The following is a 5,681-nucleotide window of genomic DNA, read 5'->3' as shown; positions in this document are numbered from 1 at the left end:
GCTTTGTGCTTTCACCTACACCTTTTACTTTACGGGGGGCTGTCCCCCACTAGCTCTCTGAAAAAAGAGTTAGCTTACAGATCCAGTTAATAATTCCTGGGTATGACAGTGTTTAACCTACAAACTCCTTTGGAAATCCTCTAGCCTGCCTGAATAGGTTTTTCCAGCCACGTGTGATTGTTCAGAGCCTCCCAACTGTGAGAGGCAGGAGATGTTCTAAACTGTCTAAACACAGATTCTTTTGAGTAGTTAAAAGATTGATTAGAAATTGTATTGGTGAAGGGATTTTCACTTGTTGGGCCAATGTTTGCTGCTAAGTTTCCATATCCCTTACCTGCTGTGTCCCTAGCAGTGTATTGATTAATATAATTGGTGTAAGTAGTAGCTTTAATGTTTGTAACCTGGGACCCTTGAGTTAATTCTTTTTCTTGTTATAGCCCACCACACCTTTGCTCTGTAGGAATGCAACTTTATCTAATGCTTTTTGGAGGCTGGCACCTGACTTGAGAATAATCACCTTTAGAGAAAAAGGCCTCCGGGCTAGAAGATGATGCAAATCACCTAAACTTTTGCATATGATAAGTTTGCAGGAAGAAAGCCTGGCTTACTGCATGACTCTACCCCTTCCCCCATTATCCTCTATGCATAACTTAAGGTATAAAAACTACTTTGGAAAATAAAGTGCGGGGCCTTGTTCACCGAAACTTGGTGTCACCATGTCGTTCTTTCTCTTACCTTCTGGCTGAATTATTCAGCCTCTTTTCTCCACTGAATTTCCTCACTGAGCTATCCTTATTTCAGCCGCTTTTCTCCACTAAATTTCCTCACTGAGCTATCCTCATTCTATTACTCTTTCTATCCTTAATTAACGTTTAATTAAGCAGTTGTTTCCTGATCCTCGCCGACGCCGTCCCCGCTTCGAATTCCCTGGATCAGCCGGGGCTGGTCCCCGGCAGGGAATGAATTCAAAGGATGGTCTTAAAATAGGGTTGACTTCAAAAGGTAAAGCTCATTTTAAAAGAAAAAGGAAAAGGGACTGCTCTAAACTAAAAGAGACTAAGTGAAGCAAAGCGAAATTGCTCAGTTGTGTCCAACTCTTTGCGACCCCGTGGACTGTAGCTTACCAGGCTCCTCAATCCATGGAATTCTCCAAGCAAGAATACTGGAGTGGGTTGCCACTTCCTTCTCCAGGGGATCTTCCCAACCCAGGGATCGAACCTGGGTCTCCTGCATTACAGGCAGACACTTTACCGTCTGAGCCACCAGGGAAGCCCATAAAGAGACAGTTAACTGCCACCTGTAATTCTTTGATTGAATCCTTGTTCAAAAGAAAAAAGCAACACAAAGTGTATTCTTGGGACAACTAGAAACATCTCAATATAGATTGGATACTAAATGGTGGTGTGAAATTACTGTTACTAGTTTAAGTAATGATATGCAGTTATCTAGGAGAATGTCTTCTTCAGAGGAGATGCATGCTGAAGTCTTTGGGGGTAAAGTGCCTCGATGTCTGCTTCTTACTTTCAAATGGTTCAAAAGAAAAAATGTATATATAGATGACTGGTGGAAATAAAGCAAAATTTTAGGATGTTAACGATTATTCAGTCTAGGTAGTAGGCATTCAGGTTTTCATTTCATTACTCTTTCAACTTTTTCATGTTTTTGAAAATGTTCATAATATTTTAGAAAGATTTATTCATTTATTTTTGTCTGTGCCAGGCCTTCGTTTCTGCATGTGGGCTTTCTCTAGCTGTGGTTACGGGGGGGCTACTCTTTGTTGCTGCTCACGGGCTTATTGCAGTGGCTTCTCTTGCAGAGCACAGGCTCTAGGTCCGTGGGCTTCAGGAGTTGTAGCTCAAGGCTCTACACCACGCAGGCTCAGTAACTGAGGCAAAGAGGCCTAGTTGCTTCGTGGCATGTGGGGATCTTTCCAGAACAGAGTTCAAACTTGTGTCCCCTGTATTGGCAGGTGGATTCTTAAACACTAGACCTCCAGGGAAGCCGTCATAATTTTTTTTTTCTAAGTTGAGGAGAAAACATGGTCTGAAAAAGAGGAAATTGCTTTTCCTATTCTAGAACTTAATTTCCTTTTCAAGTTCTAAAAGTTTTCATCCTTAAGTCTGGTTGTTTGGGCAGATTGAGAGTTCTCAGACCCTGAAGGTATACAGGAAGGATGAGTGGGAGGAAAAAGTGAGAAGTCACTACAGAGACTCAAACGAGTCCAAGAGGAAACTGCCCAGCTGTGGTCAGTGGCTGCCTTGGGGTAGTTTGTTTATCACTGTTTCTTCTTCTTTTTTTTTAAAAAATCTGCTTCCTTACAGTTTCCCATAATTTCCAAATTTGTATAGTGATTGGTGATTATTTTTTGATGAGACAAAAGAAAAGAAATTTAATTAAATGGGACAGAGGTAAAAGAGTGAAACTGACTTTGCTTACACAAAAGATTTTAAATTGATTGGAGTTTGGACAAACCTACACTTTGGGACAGAGATGCTAGCTGACACTTGCTTCCTTTCTTAGAAGTAGAGAAAGCATTTAGAGTGAAAAGTGTTTTGTCTAGAAGAGGGAACGATTACAGTCTCAGAAAAACTGAAGAGTGTAGAACTTTAGACATGAATAGGGTAGAAGGGAATTTAGAGGCTAGATGAGAAAGGAGGGTTTTCTTTTTAAGATGTCTCTTTGACTTTGAAGAGTTTAGAGCCTCAGAGGGCTGGTTCTAGGTGCAAGGGAAATGGTGAAGGGGATTTTCAGGTTTCCTTCCAAACTGCCTGATCCAAGTTAGAAAGAAGACAGGAGTCTAGAATACCCTTTGAAAGTAAATATGAATGTCGAGGGATATCTAAACTGTGAACGGTGAAGGGCAGTTTGGAAGTGAGACTTGTTCTTAGACATTTTCTACCTTAATTCTCCTATGAGGACTTCCTGAGAGATTAAGTGACTCACCCAAAGTCAGCCATTAAAGACAGAAGCCAGTTTGAAAAAAAAAAAATCTCATGTAAGGATCCAGCTGCGAAGTGATTAGTATGTATACACTACATGGAGCGTCCCTATACCTCAGACGGTAAAGAATCCGCCTGCAGTGCAGGAGACCTGGGTTGGATTCCTGGGTGGGGAAGACCCTCTGGAGGAGGGCATGGCAACCCACTCCAGTATTCTTGTCTGAAGAATCCCCATGGACAAAGGAGCCTGGTGGCCTACAGTCTATGGGGCAGCAAAGAGTCAGACACGACTAAGCGACTAAGCACAGCGCAGCATAGCACATGTGCTACATAGGAGGAGGGCATGGCTACCCACTCCAGTATTCTTGCCTGGAGAATCCCACGGACAGAGGAGCCTGGCAGGCTACGGTCCGTAGGGTCGCAAAGAGTTGGATGCATCTGAGGCAACTGAGCATGATGCACACACTCTATAGAAAATGAATATTTTAGGCCTCCAAAAATGTACAGTAAAGTAACATGTGAATCTGTAAGTTCATATATGTAGTGTAACCGATTGGTAGCAATCTAGATTGATTAGTAACTATAATTGAAGTCAAACATAATTATATAACTTTAACCTGTTCTAGTTTAATGTCATTCAAATTAGATCACTAAATTGAGATTATGAAGATTAGTAGACTTGAAAATAAAACTAAACACGAATAAAGCCTCCAAATGACCCAGGTTGTCATATGCCAACCTTGAACTTTCCCGACACAACTTTTAAGCAATGAAAACTTTATCTAGCCTTCAAGATCACCACATAGACCATTATTAGAAAAACTTGAATGTCCTTGGAAAAATAAAGATGTGTGTTTGTACAGTTCTAGGCTACAAGATCCTGTGGTTTGGCCTCAGCCCTGCCATAACAAGTTGTGTGTTTCTTGAACAAATCACTTAAACATCAAAGACCTCAGGTTCTTGTCACTTACTTTTGACAGGGAATATTTCAAGCTGTCTACTGAGAACTGACATAAGCCAATTCGTTCAACACTTGTTAGTTCAGTTCAGTTCAGTCACTCAGTCGTGTCCAACTCTTTACGACCCCATGAATTGCAGCATGCCAGGCCTCCCTGTCCATTACCAACTTCCGGAGTTCACTCAGACTCACATCCATCGACTCAATGATGCCATCCAGCCATCTCATCCTCTGTCATCCCCTTCTCCTCCTGCCCCCAATCCCTCCCAGCATCAGAGTCTTTTCCAATGAGTCAACTCTTCGCATGAGGTGGCCAAAGTACTGGAGTTTCAGCTTTAGCATCATTCGTTTCAAAGAAATCCCAGAGCTGATCTCCTTCAGAATGGACTGGTTGGATCTCCTTGCAGTCCAAGGGACTCTCAAGAGTCTTCTCCAACACCACAGTTCAAAACCATCAATTCTTCAGAACTCAGCTTTCTTCATAGTCCAACTCTCACATCCATACATGACCACTGGAAACACCATAGCCTTGACTAGATGGACCTTTGTTGGCAAAGTAATGTCTCTGCTTTTCAATATGCTATCTAGGTTGGTGATAGCTTTCCTTCCAAGGAGTAAGCGTCTTTTAATTTCATGGCTGCAGTCACCATCTGCAGTGATTTTTGGAGCCCAGAAAAATAAAGTCTGGCACTGTTTCCCCATCTATTTCCCATGAAGTGATGGGACCAGATGCCATGATCTTCGTTTTCTGAATGTTGAGTTTTAAGCCAACTTTTTCACTCTCCTCTTTCATTTTCATCAAGAGGCTTTTGAGTTCCTCTTCACTTTCTGCCATAAGGGTGGTGTCATCTGCATATCTGAGGTTATTGATATTTCTCCCGGCAACTTTGATTCCAGCTTGTGCTTCTTCCAGCCCAGCGTTTCTCATGATGTACTCTGCATAGAAGTTAAATAAGCAGGGTAACAATATACAGCCTTGACGTACTCCTTTTCCTATTTGGAACCAGTCTGTTGTTCCATGTCCAGTTCTAACCATTGCTTCCTGCCTGCATACAAATTTCTCAAGAGGCAGGTCAGGTGGTCTGGTATTCCCATATCTTTCAGAATTTTCCACAGTTTCTTGTGATCCACACAGTCAAAGGCTTTGGCATAGTCAATAAAGCAGAAATAGATGTTTTTCTGGAACTCTCTTGCTTTTTTGATGATCCAGCGGATGTTGGCAATTTGGTCTCTGGTTCCTCTGCCTTTTCTAAAACCAGTTTGAACGTCTGGAAGTTCACGGTTCACATATTGCTGAAGCCTGGCTTGGAGAATTTTGAGCATTACTTTACAAGCATGTGAGATGAGTGCAATTGTGTGGTAGTTTGAGCATTCTTTGGCATTGCCTTTCTTTGGGACTGGAATGAAAACGGACCTTTTCCAGTCCTGTGGCCACTGCTGAGTTTTCCAAATTTGCTGGCATATTGAGTACAGCACTTTCACAGCATCATCTTTCAGGATTTGAAAGAGCTCAACTGGAATGCCATCACCTCCACTAGCTTTGTTCATAGTGATGCTTTCTAAGGCCACTTGATTTCACATTCCAGGATGTCTGGCTCTAGGCCAGTGACCACACCATCGTGATTATCTGGGTCGTGAAGCTCTTTTTTGCACAGTTCTTCTGTGTATTCTTGCCACCTCTTCTCAATATCTTCTGCTTCTGTTAGGTCCATACCATTTCTGTCCTTTATCGAGCCCATCTTTGCATGAAATGTTCCCTTGGTATCTCTAATTTTCTTGAAGAG

General features: G+C 42.1%; 1 non-coding gene across 1 annotated transcript; it reads right to left on the bottom strand.

Moving 5' to 3' along the window:
* Positions 1 to 1,197: 1,197 nt before the first annotated feature.
* On the bottom strand, positions 1,198 to 1,269 carry TRNAY-GUA. The gene has a single exon. It is a non-coding gene; the product is annotated as a tRNA-Tyr (tRNA).
* Positions 1,270 to 5,681: the final 4,412 nt, after the last annotated feature.

The sequence above is a fragment of the Bos indicus x Bos taurus genome, chromosome 10 (genome assembly GCF_003369695.1).
Source record: "Bos indicus x Bos taurus breed Angus x Brahman F1 hybrid chromosome 10, Bos_hybrid_MaternalHap_v2.0, whole genome shotgun sequence".
NCBI classification, from domain to species: domain Eukaryota; kingdom Metazoa; phylum Chordata; class Mammalia; order Artiodactyla; family Bovidae; genus Bos; species Bos indicus x Bos taurus.
Note: the sequence above shows the minus strand (reverse complement) of the source record. Positions and strands in the feature narration are given on the sequence as shown.